The 13,831-nt window shown below is 42.8% G+C and overlaps 1 protein-coding gene across 1 annotated transcript in view; it reads left to right on the top strand.

The window, feature by feature from the left end:
- The window catches only part of LOC129867577 (protein FAM163A-like), a 30,595-nt gene that overhangs the window by 11,328 nt on the left and 5,436 nt on the right, over window positions 1-13,831 (top strand). The gene's annotated exons all lie outside the window — the stretch shown is intronic.

Here is a 13,831-nt window from a genome sequence, read left to right as displayed (position 1 = left end):
TGATGTCATGTGTGAATGTGATCTGGAAGTGGTGCTTGGAATACATACCCCTGTCTTGTGGCAGGTTTGTGTGTTATGAATGTGATTTGCATTTATAAAATATAGCGCCTTTCACTAGGTCTTCAAGAGCTCTTATCAGTTTATAGGGGAAACTCACTCCATCCACCATCAATGTGTAGGCCTAATACTTTGGCATGAATTGCTGAATGTAAAAAGATGGCTTACTGTGCATCCAAAATGGCACCCTATTCCCTACATAATGCACTATATAGGAAATAGGGTACAATTTGGGTAACCGTCAGTGTCTTATCCAATTAAATTATTCCCTTTCTCTCCTCACTCTCTTCTCTCTCTCTAATCCTTTAATTAATTAACAATGGCATAAAATAAACTGGATCAACTGAAGTGGATAGTTGGCTTGGGAGAGGACAGTTAGTCTCTACTAAATTGCAGATGTCTCTATTAGTCTGTACTGCAGATGGTCTCTATTAGTGTACTGCAGATGTTCTCTATTAGTCTGTACTGCAGATGGTCTCTATTAGTCTACTGCAGATGGTCTCTATTAGTCTGTACTGCAGATGGTCTCTATTAGTCTTTACTGCAGATGGTCTCTATTAGTGTACTGCAGATGTTCTCTATTAGTCTGTACTGCAGATGGTCTCTATTAGTCTACTGCAGATGGTCTCTATTAGTCTGTACTGCAGATGGTCTCTATTAGTCTGTACTGCAGATGGTCTCTATTAGTGTACTGCAGATGTTCTCTATTAGTCTGTACTGCAGATGGTCTCTATTAGTGTACTGCAGATGTTCTCTATTAGTCTGTACTGCAGATGGTCTCTATTAGTCTACTGCAGATGTTCTCTATTAGTCTGTACTGCAGATGGTCTCTATTAGTCTACTGCAGATGGTCTCTATTAGTCTGTACTGCAGATGGCCTCTATTAGTCTTTACTGCAGATGGCCTCTATTAGTCTACTGCAGATGTTCTCTATTAGTCTGTACTGCAGATGGTCTCTATGTCACGTTCCTGACCTATTTTTATGTTATTTTGATTATGTTTAGTTGGTTAGGGCGTGAGTTGGGGTGGGCATTGTATGTTGTGTGTGTTTGGTTAGTCTATGGGTGTTGTATGTGTATGGGATAGTGTTTGTTAGGTTGTCTAGTTATGTCTATGGCTGCCTGGATTGGGTCTCAATCAGAGACAGCTGTCATTCATTTGTCTCTGATTGGGAGCCAGATTTAAGGTAGCCATAGGCAGTAGGCTTTTGTGGGTGTTTGTTCCTGTGTCCACACAGGACAGTTGAAGGTTAGTCACGTTTGTTGTTTTGTAGTTTTTGTAGTGTCTTGTTTTGCTGTGTTCATTAAAAGATGGCTTATTTCCCTCAATCCGCATCTTGGTCCTATCCATGCTCCTCCTCGTTTGAGGAGGAGAACAACAATGACTGCCTTTACACTCTATTAATCTACTGCAGATGGTCTCTATTAGTCTACTGCAGATGGTCTCTATTAGTCTCTACTGCAGATCTATTGCTGTTAGCGTTAATCATAGAATTACAAATATACCTTATTTATAGGATATTTGTGGTGTCAACAGTCTAAAGCACTGGATGTCATGTGAAAGACAGTGAAGTACTGGAGGAAAAAGGAGACAGCAAGGGAGTGAGATGGGCTGGATGAAGAAACAACAGGTTAATAGGATGAGAGAGGGAGTGAGATGGGCTGGATGAAGAAATAACAGGTTAATAGGATGAGAGAGGGAGTGAGATGGGCTGGATGAAGAAATAACAGGTTAATAGGATGAGAGATGAGAGAGGGAGTGAGATGGGCTGGATGAAGAAACAACAGGTTAATAGGATGAGAGATGGAGTGAGATGGGCTGGATGAAGAAACAACAGGTTAACAGGATGAGAGATGAGAGAGGGAGTGAGATGGGCTGGATGAAGAAACAACAGGTTAATAGGATGAGAGATGAGAGAGGGAGTGAGATGGGCTGGATGAAGAAATAACAGGTTAATAGGATGAGAGATGAGAGAGGGAGTGAGATGGGCTGGATGAAAAAACAACAGGTTAATAGGATGAGAGATGAGAGATGGAGTGAGATGGGCTGGATGAAGAAATAACAGGTTAATAGGATGAGAGATGAGAGAGGGAGTGAGATGGGCTGGATGAAGAAATAACAGGTTAATAGGATGAGAGAGGGAGTGAGATGGGCTGGATGAAGAAACAACAGGTTAATAGGATGAGAGATGAGAGAGGGAGTGAGATGGGCTGGATGAAGAAACAACAGGTTAATAGGATGAGAGATGAGAGAGGGAGTGAGATGGGCTGGATGAAGAAACAACAGGTTAATAGGATGAGAGATGGAGTAAGATGGGCTGGATGAAGAAACAACAGGTTAATAGGATGAGAGATGAGAGAGGGAGTGAGATGGGCTGGATGAAGAAATAACAGGTTAATAGGATGAGAGAGGGAGTGAGATGGGCTGGATGAAGAAATAACAGGTTAATAGGATGAGAGATGGAGTGAGATGGGCTGGATGAAGAAACAACAGGTTAATAGGATGAGAGCTGAGAGAGGGAGTGAGATGGGCTGGATGAAGAAACAACAGGTTAATAGGATGAGAGATGAGAGAGGGAGTGAGATGGGCTGGATGAAGAAACAACAGGTTAATAGGATGAGAGAGGGAGTGAGATGGGCTGGATGAAGAAACAACAGGTTCATAGGATGAGAGAGGGAGTGAGATGGGCTGGATGAAGAAACAACAGGTTAATAGGATGAGAGATGGAGTGAGATGGGCTGGATGAAGAAACAACAGGTTAATAGGATGAGAGATGGAGTGAGATGGGCTGGATGAAGAAACAACAGGTTAATAGGATGAGAGAGGGAGTGAGATGGGCTGGATGAAGAAACAACAGGTTAATAGGATGAGAGAGGGAGTGAGATGGGCTGGATGAAGAAACAACAGGTTAATAGGATGAGAGATGAGAGATGGAGTGAGATGGGCTGGATGAAGAAATAACAGGTTAATAGGATGAGAAATGGAGTGAGATGGGCTGGATGAAGAAACAACAGGTTAATAGGATGAGAGAGGGAGTGAGATGGGCTGGATGAAGAAACAACAGGTTAATAGGATGAGAAATGGAGTGAGATGGCCTGGATGAAGAAACAACAGGTTAATAGGATGAGAGATGGAGTGAGATGGGCTGGATGAAGAAATAACAGGTTAATAGGATGAGAGATGAGAGAGGGAGTGAGATGGGCTGGATGAAGAAACAACAGGTTAATAGGATGAGAAATGGAGTGAGATGGGCTGGATGAAGAAACAACAGGTTAATAGGATGAGAGATGGAGTGAGATGGGCTGGATGAAGAAATAACAGGTTAATAGGATGAGAGATGAGAGAGGGAGTGAGATGGGCTGGATGAAGAAACAACAGGTTAATAGGATGAGAGATGGAGTGAGATGGGCTGGATGAAGAAACAACAGGTTAATAGGATGAGAGAGGGAGTGAGATGGGCTGGATGAAGAAACAACAGGTTAATAGGATGAGAGATGAGAGAGGGAGTGAGATGGGCTGGATGAAGAAATAACAGGTTAATATGATGAGAGATGAGAGAGGGAGTGAGATGGGCTGGATGAAGAAACAACAGGTTAATAGGATGAGAGATGGAGTGAGATGGGCTGGATGAAGAAACAACAGGTTAATAGGATGAGAGATGAGAGATGGAGTGAGATGGGCTGGATGAAGAAACAACAGGTTAATAGGATGAGAGATGGAGTGAGATGGGCTGGATGAAGAAACAACAGGTTAATAGGATGAGAGAGGGAGTGAGATGGGCTGGATGAAGAAACAACAGGTTAATAGGATGAGAGAGGGAGTGAGATGGGCTGGATGAAGAAACAACAGGTTAATAGGATGAGAGATGAGAGATGGAGTGAGATGGGCTGGATGAAGAAATAACAGGTTAATAGGATGAGAAATGGAGTGAGATGGGCTGGATGAAGAAACAACAGGTTAATAGGATGAGAAATGGAGTGAGATGGGCTGGATGAAGAAACAACAGGTTAATAGGATGAGAGATGGAGTGAGATGGGCTGGATGAAGAAATAACAGGTTAATAGGATGAGAGAGGGAGTGAGATGGGCTGGATGAAGAAACAACAGGTTAATAGGATGAGAGATGGAGTGAGATGGGCTGGATGAAGAAACAACAGGTTAATAGGATGAGAGAGGGAGTGAGATGGGCTGGATGAAGAAACAACAGGTTAATAGGATGAGAGATGAGAGAGGGAGTGAGATGGGCTGGATGAAGAAACAACAGGTTAATATGATGAGAGATGAGAGAGGGAGTGAGATGGGCTGGATGAAGAAATAACAGGTTAATAGGATGAGAGAGGGAGTGAGATGGGCTGGATGAAGAAACAACAGGTTAATAGGATCTGAGAGGGAGTGAGATGGGCTGGATGAAGAAACAACAGGTTAATAGGATGAGAGAGGGAGTGAGATGGGCTGGATGAAGAAACAACAGGTTAATAGGATGAGAGATGGAGTGAGATGGGCTGGATGAAGAAACAACAGGTTAATAGGATGAGAGATGAGAGATGGAGTGAGATGGGCTGGATGAAGAAACAACAGGTTAATAGGATGAGAGATGAGAGATGGAGTGAGATGGGCTGGATGAAGAAATAACAGGTTAATAGGATGAGAGATGAGAGAGGGAGTGAGATGGGCTGGATGAAGAAACAACAGGTTAATAGGATGAGAGATGAGAGATGGAGTGAGATGGGCTGGATGAAGAAACAACAGGTTAATAGGATGAGAGATGAGAGAGGGAGTGAGATGGGCTGGATGAATAAAACAGGTTAATAGGATGAGAGAGGGAGTGAGATGGGCGGGAGGATGGAGATGGAGGTGAAGAGGTTGATGAGACGCTAGATTAGAGGAGTGTGTGTGTCAATAATGTGTGTTAGTGTGTGTGTGTGTGTGTGTATGAAAGGCTGTTTTTGGAAGCTGGGCTTGGTCAGGGTCGAGGAAACATCTCCCCGGTGTCATGGCAACCGAAATGTATGCGCGTCAGCTCATCGATCGGCACACTCATAATGGTGATAGAGGGAGAATGATGAAGGGCTGTGTTGACAGGGACCAACCTACAGTCACACACACATATACACACCCATACTCACCCATACACACACACGCACACGCACGCACGCACGCACGCACACACACACACACACACACACACACACACACACACACACTGTCTTGTACATCTAACCTTATGGGGACACACAATTCAGTCCCATTCAAAATCCTATTTTCCCTAACCCTAGCCCCTAAACCTAACCCTAACCGGTATTCTTACCCTAACCCTAACCTTAACCCTAACCCTAACCTTAACCTAACACTAGGTCCTAATCCTAACCCTAAACCTAATTCTAACCCTCACACTAATTCTAACCTTAACCCTAAACCCCCTAGAAATAGCATTTGACCTTGTGGAGACCAATCAAATGTCCCCAGTTGGTCAAGTTTTGTTTCTTTACTTCTGCTCCCCACACACTACATCTCTCCAGGACCGCATTTCGGAGCCCTTTTCATCTTAGATTGTTGGCATAAAATGGCATGAGGATTCTTCGATTTTACGTAATCCTGCAAATCTGAGGACATTTGGAACTGCTTACGTAAAATCCTTACAATGGGCCCTTCCAGAAAAGTGTCCCTAAATGTACTTGGTCCATTGACAGAGACAGTGCGACTTGGTGCGACAGCCTGTTCGTGTATTGCAGTCTTATCAGTGTTTGGGCTCTTCAGGCTGTGTAAGGGGATTGAAGGCTGCAACGGGCCATGGTTTTGTTTCTCTAATCTGGGCCCAGTGGTGGTGTGTGTGAGTGGCTCATCCAGCTCTCTCTCTCTCCCTCCCTCTTTCTGTATTATGTGTGTGTTTGTGAGAGCGCGCGAGAGAGAGAAATTGAGACAATGTTTATGTGTGTGTGTGTGTGTGTGTGTGTGTGTGTGTGTGTGTGTGTGTGTGTGTGTGTGTGTGTGTGTGTGTGTGTGTGTGTGTGTGTGTGTGTGTGTGTGTGTGTGCGCGCGCATTCACATGTGTAGAATCTCTAACAGGAGCCCATGTCCCATGAAATACATGGTGAAATAGCCAGGATTAGCTCTCTGCAAATATTGAAATGACATAACAAATGGAAGGGATTGTTCCATACTGATGGGATGGTTCCATACTGATGGAATGGTTTCATACTGATGGGATGGTTCCATACTGATGGGATGGTTCCATACTGATGGAATGGTTTCATACTGATGGGATGGTTCCATACTGATGGAATGGTTTCGTACTGATGGGATGGTTCCATACTGATGGAATGGTTTCATACTGATGGGATGGTTCCATACTGATGGAATGGTTTCATACTGATGGGATGGTTCCATACTGATGGGATAGTTCCATACTGAATGAATGGTTCCATACTGATGGGATGGTAAATTACTTAGTGCTGGGAGATGGTCTGGTGTGTTCTGTGTGTGTCCCCATACCTGTCTCCTTCATCCACATATATTGCGGTTGTGTAGCAATAACCTTGGCCCGTATTCATAAAGAGTCTCAGAGTAGAGAGAGTCGAAGTGCTGATCTAGGAACAGGTCGATCCATTATAATCTAAAACGCAAAACTGATTCTAGATAAGCACTACTACTCTGTGACGCTTTCTGAGTACAGGATCTGGTGTTACAGTCAAAAAACTATGTTTCAATAGTACTTAGACAAGGAAATTAGTATATCACTACACTCTTAGAAAGAACGTTTCTGCAGCTGTCCCCTTAGGAGAACCCTTTTTGGTTTCATGTAGAACCCTTTGTAGTTCCAGGTAGAACTTCTTTGGGTTCTATGTAGAGCTCTCTGTGGAAAGGGTTCTACATAGAACCAAAAAGGGTTCTACCTGGAAACCAAACGTTCTTTTGTATGGGGACAGCCACAGAACCAGCACTTTTTTTTCTAAGTGATTTCACTGATTTCAAAGGAACTTACAAAGTAATATGACAGCATGCATGAAAGCTAACTAAAAGCAGAGTGAATATTTTGATTTAATCAAGTTATTGTGTGGAGGCCTTTTGAAAAGATTGCCAACATAAGTTTTTACTTCAATTGACCAACTATTAGACAGGCATAGTTGTGCGCCAATAAAAGATGTTACATCACCGTCTGAGCAAGTCATTGCCCACAGCTGGAAAGATGCAGGTGGACAAAAACAGACATGACTGGTCACTTCCTGTTCGTGCTTCTGACAGGAAGTGGTGGTGCCCCGTGGAGCCTAGGACCCCTGCTGTGGCGGCGCAGCGTCCACCTGCTGCCGTCTGATTCTATCTCATTAGACTGACTCCACTAATCCAATCTGCCCTGCTGCTCAAACTAAATTCTGTCTGGCTGACTGGGGGCCCACACTTCCTCTATCAGCGCACTTTTCTCTCTCTCTCTCTCTCTCTCTCTCTCTCTCTCTCTCTCTCTCTCTCTCTCTCTCTCTCTCTCTCTCTCTCTCTCTCTCTCTCTCTCGCACACGCACACGCACACGCACACGCACACGCACACGCACACGCACACACACACACACACACACACACACACACACACACACACACACACACACTACTACTGTCTACTGTCCTGTTGTCTGGTCACCTTACCACTACCTATATGTACATAGCTACCTAAATTACCTCGCACATTGACTCGGTACTGACTCCCTGTGTACAGTGCCTTCGGAAAGTATTCAGACCCCTTGATTTTTTTCCCACATTTTGTTACGTTACAGCCTTATTCTAATATTGATTAAATTGTTTTTTTTCGACAATCTACACACAATACCCCATAATGACAAAGCAATTATTTACATAAGTATTAAGACCCTTTGCTATGAGACTCAAAATTGAGGTCAGGTGCATCCTGTTTTCATTGATCATCCTTGACATGTTTCATCAACTTGATTGGTGTAACGCTTGTTCTCCTTCTCTTCGTCCGAAGAGGAGGAGTAGGGATCAGACCAAAATGCAGCGGGTTTTGAAAACATAATGAATTTCTTAAACCACGAAGACGAACACGAAACAACACTTGGAATAAATACAAAATAACAAAACGAACGAAGACAGACCTGAAATAGAGAACTTACATATAACACGAAGAACGCACGAACAGGTATAGACTACAAACAAACGCTACAGTCCCGTGTGGTACGAACATACATACAGACACGGAAGACAACCACCCACAAACAAACAGTGTGAACACCCTACCTTTATATGGTTCCCAATCAGAGGAAACGTCAAACACCTGTCTCTGATTGAGAACCATATAAGGCTAATTACCAATGACCTAAACATAGAAACACAAAACATAGAATGCCCACCCCAACTCACGCCCTGACCAACTAAACACATACAAAAATAACAGACAACAGGTCAGGAACGTGACAATTGGAGTCCACCTGTGGTAAATTCAAATGATTTGACATGATTTGGAAAGGCACACACCTGAGCTAAAAACAAGCCATGAGCTCAAAGGAATTATCAGTAGAGCTCCGAGATAGGATTGTGTCGAGGCACAGATCTGTGGAAGGGTACCAAAAAATGTCTGCTGCATTGAAGGTCCCCAAGAACACAGTGGCCTCCATCATTCTTAAATGGAAGAAGTTTGGAACCACCAAGACTTTTCCTAGAGCTGAGCAATCATAGGAGAAGGGTTTTGGTCAGGGAGGTGACCAAGAACCCGATGGTCACTCTGACAGAGCTCCAGAGTTCCTCTGTGGAGATGGGAGAACCTTCCAGAAAGACAACAGCCTCTGCAGCACTCCGCCAATCAGGCCTTTATGGTTGGAAGCCACTCCTCAGTAAAAGGCACATGAGAGCCCGCTTGGATTTTGCCAAAAGGAAACTAAAGACTCTTAGACCATGAGAAACAAGAATCTCTGGTCTGATCAATCCAAGATATAACTCTTTGGCCTGAATGCCAACCGTCACGTCTGGAGGAAACCTAACACCATGCCTACGTTTAAGCATGGTGGTGGCAGCATCATGCTGTGGGGATGTTTTTCAGCTGCAAGGGACTGGGAGACTATTCAGGATCGAGGCAAAGATGAACGGAGCAAAGTACAGAGAGATCTTTGGTGAAAATCTGCTCAGGACCTCAGACTGGGGCGATGGTTCACCTTCCAACAGGACAACAACCCTAAGTACACAGCCAAGACAACACAGGAGTGGCTTCTTTGTGACAAGTCTCTGAATGTCCTTAAGTGGCCCAGCCAGAGCCCGGACTTCCACCCGATCGAACATCTCTGGAGAGACCTAAAAATTGCTGTGCAGCAACGCTCCCCATCCAACCTGACAGAGCTTGAGAGGATCTGCAAAGAAGAATGGGAGAAACTCCCCAAATACAGGTGTGCCAAGCTTGTAGTGTCATACCATCAGAAGACTCAATGCTGTCATCGCTGGCAAAGGTGCTTCAACAAAGTACTGAGTAAAGAGTCTGAACACTGTATCGCCATGTTATATTTTTCTTGTTATTGTTATTCGTTAGTTACTGTGTATTTATTCCACTGTGTATTTACTCCACTGTGTATTTATTTCACTGTGTATTTACTCCACTGTGTATTTATTCCACTGTGTATTTACTCCACTGTGTATTTATTAAACTGTGTATTTATTCCACTGTGTACTTACTCCACCGTGTATTTACTCAACCATGTATTTACTCCACCGTGTATTTACTCCACCATGTATTTACTCCACCATGTATTTACTCCACCGTGTATTTACTCTACTGTGCATTTATTCCATTGTGCATTTATTCCATTGTGTATTTATTCCACTGTGTATTTACTCCACTGTGTATTTACTCCACCATGTAGTTACTCCACCGTGTATTTACTCCACCATGTATTTACTCCACCATGTATTTACTCCACCGTGTATTTACTCTACTGTGCATTTATTCCATTGTGCATTTATTCCATTGTGTATTTATTCCACTGTGTATTTACTCCACTGTGTATTTACTCCACCATGTATTTACTCCACCGTGTATTTACTCCACTGTGTATTTACTCCACCGTGTATTTACTCCACCGTGTATTTACTCCACTGTGTATTTACTCCACCATGTAGTTACTCCACCATGTATTTACTCCACCGTGTATTTACTCCACTGTGTATTTACTCCACCGTGTATTTACTCCACCGTGTATTTACTCCACCGTGTATTTATTCCATTGTGAATTTATTCCACTGTGTATTTACTCCTCATGTCACTATTTCTATTTGTTGGAAAAGGACCCGTAAATAAGCATTTCACTGTTAGTCTACTACACCTGTTGTCTACAAAGCATGTGACGAATAAAATTTGATTTGATTTGGTTTAGTTAAATTGTTTTTGTGTGTGTCGTGTGTCTGTGTGTCTTGGTCTTTGACTGACTATGTGTCTGCATGCCTGGCTGAGCACTTGGTTTTGAGTGTGTGTCAACTTGCAGTTTGTCAGTCAGAGTGTGTGCCAGTTTGCCGTGTGATCTATGTTAGCCCCTGTGGCAGACAGTCTATATACGGCTATGGTGTGTGTGTCTGTGTGTGAATGTGTGTGTGTGTGTCAACAATGGACAGCCAAGATGGTGTGTACCCATGTTTCTATGCACAGTATTTAAGCCTATACCTAACTATACACTAGAGTTGGCATCTGCCTGTCTGTCTGTCAGTATGACCGAAGCGTTTAATCTGACATCACCTGGATAGGTTGATCCCTGAAACACACCACTGATAGCAGAGAGACTGACGACTAAATCACTTTTAAAGGCCAACTATTTGTTATAGCATTCTAAGACAGTCCATGAATCTGTAGTACAACATTTTATCCCCAAATCCCCTTTCTTTCACATTAGATTTATTTAAAAATTATTTTTGCTTATTGAGATTATTAAATACAACACCAGCTTGATTTTGTTTCATTTGAGGGACCTACAAATGTTTGTTGTTTTGAAGCTAATTTTCTGCAGTTCTATGTAGTGTTATTCCACTACCAAATATGTTTTACTATGATAATGTATATTAACCAGTGGCAATGTAAATCTTGGTGGGGCAAACTCAACAACAAAAAATGTTGATGCATGCCAGCAAAGCCACTACACAACACAACACTAAACAATACATTCATTGGACTATAACAGTGACAAACGGTGCCCACAAACTGTTAGAGCCTACACAGCAGAGTCCCAACACCTTACCACTGTTACAGCTGGCTACCAGCATAGCCTTATCTGGCAGCGAAACAGTTCACTCAGGCTCATTTACTGTCTTTAAAAAAAACACAGCTGATATGGATGACTTGCTTAAACAAATGTGGTTTCTACTGATAATTGAGATGTTCAAACTATGGCATTAGGGGACCACGAGCGGATAAGAGGCAATCCGTAATTTAGGTTAAGACAATGAGCGAGCTAGGACGGACGTAATCAATATAACTATATGTTCAGTACTTTTGAAATGTACAGCGACAGAACATGGGCAGTTCTTACAGTATTCTCCCTGTACACCAAGTCAGAACCGTAGGATAAATAAAGGGTTCATATATGCGGACATGGAAAGCTCTTACAATATTCGATGATGACATTTCTCTAAAACAGGCTATAGGGTACATGTGCACCACTAAGTCAGAACAATAGTTTAAGTTATGAGGGGAAAAGGGACCAAATTACTAGGGTGAGGCACATGGGCTACTAACAGCTTACTACACAACATACACTTAGTATTACTTTCTTAGCTACAGTATACATATCTCCCTGTCATATTACATAATTCATGCAGCTGCATACAATACATTTTTGGACTCACGTTGTTGTGCTGTGCTCTCTTGAACAGGAAGGTGGCGCGGCGGTCCTTCATGGGCACATTTTGTCATCAAAGTCTGGCATTCTCTGGATTTATGATGCTTTCCAGACAACTGGGAACTTGGAAAAAAAACAAGGTCAAATCATGACGTTGGTGATCTTCACGGTTGGAGCTCTAGAAAGAGGCCCGAGTTCCCGACTTGGAATTCCGAGTTGGATGACCGTTCAAAACGTATTTTCCCAGTCTGAGTTTTTTTCAGAGTTCCCAGTTGTTTTGAACTCACTGAAGTCTGAGATTTCCCAGTTTCCAGTTTCCAGTTGTTTTGAAAGCGGCAGAAGTCATGGTGGATTGATTGACAGATGGCCAATGTTGAATATTTATCTTTTAAGCTTGGAAAAGAGACCCTTAAACCCACATTTGGACCACACATCTACATCTACATCTAATTTCTCTTCATAGGACAAGGATTGAAAAGGATTTGCCAGTAGATTGTCAACTTGATTCATGATGATGACTGCTAGCTAAGATTTTGAAAGTAGGATGTTGACGTGATCAGTCCAATCTAAGATACTGTAGATATAACGTGATTTGACAAAATTTTATCTGTGGCCAATGACTTTGAGCCTTCTTGTAATTCTATGGCAGCACCCAAGGGGCTTGAATTTTCGAGCTCTCTCTGTAGATTTTGCAGTGACGTAGTGTCCCCATGACTGACAGAACACTGAGCCAATCACGGCTCAACTAGAGAACATTACCAACCCCAACGCTCTGTATTTTCTGCAGGCTGCCCCACCAAAACAGAAAGCACTGAGATAGGCTGAATGACCTGCATTTTGGAGCTGCCTTACTCAAGAAAGCCAAAAAGAGACCATGTTTGTATGTTTGTATGCGGCTTTATTCTTTTTCTTTTTAGTTCTTCTTTTACATTGTTTGCAAACTGATATGTGACATGTATTAATGCCAAAGTAACATTCAAAACAGGCATGTTAGCTAAACAGTTGGGGCTCAATGACGGGTCGCCACTGATATGAAACCTCAATTTATTTATACATTTTCTATTTTACAGAAAGTGATTAGATCAGTTGATAGCGACAGGGTCACACATTATATTACTTATACAATTTATTTGCTTCCTCTGCTTTAGATTCTGTCAAGAGTCAGTGTGCAGCAGGTAGGACGGAGTCAGGCGCAGAACACAGAACTGAGTAAAAACGTACTTTACTCGGAAAATCACAAACAAATTCCATACAGGGAAAAATAGCTTGACACAAAAGAGCGACTACTTAACAAAAAACAAACACGCACAAAACCATGTGGGAACCAGAGGGTTAAATAGGGAATAAATTATAACGTGATGGAAACCAGGTGTGTACAATCAAGACAAAACAAATGGAAAAAGAAACGTAGATCGGTTGCGGCTAGAAAGCCGGTGATGTCGACTGCCTAACGCCGCCCGAACAAGGAGAGGCACCAATTTTGACGGAAGTCGTGACAGCTTCTGAATGTCGTAGAGACAAACCAAAGATATTCTGGCATTTTACAGCTTGTTTCTAGCCTACGCGTTGTTTTAGATCAGTATAAACAATTGCAAATAAAATTAATAAAATCTAATCAAGGAAGGTCCCACGCTGTAAACACTGCTATAAAGCATGGCTTCTGAGACGTTGACCTGATGTCTGCAATTCTACCTTGGTGTGTTTCTCTCTCTCTCTCTCTCTCTCTGTGTGTGTGTGTGTGTGTGTGTGTGTGTGTGTGTGTGTGTGTGTGTGTGTGTGTGTGTGTGTGTGTGTGTGTGTGTGTGTGTGTGTGTGTGTGTGTGTGTGTGTGTGTGTGTGCGTGTGTGTGTGTGAGAGAGAGAGAGAGAGAGAGAGAGAAAAGTGTGTGTTTCTCTCTCTCTCTCTCTCTGTGTGTGTGTGTGTGTGTGTGTGTGTGTGTGTGTGTGTGTGTGTGTGTGTGTG

This window comes from Salvelinus fontinalis, chromosome 12 (assembly GCF_029448725.1).
Source record: "Salvelinus fontinalis isolate EN_2023a chromosome 12, ASM2944872v1, whole genome shotgun sequence".
Classification (NCBI taxonomy): Eukaryota; Metazoa; Chordata; class Actinopteri; order Salmoniformes; family Salmonidae; genus Salvelinus; species Salvelinus fontinalis.
Note: the sequence above shows the minus strand (reverse complement) of the source record. Positions and strands in the feature narration are given on the sequence as shown.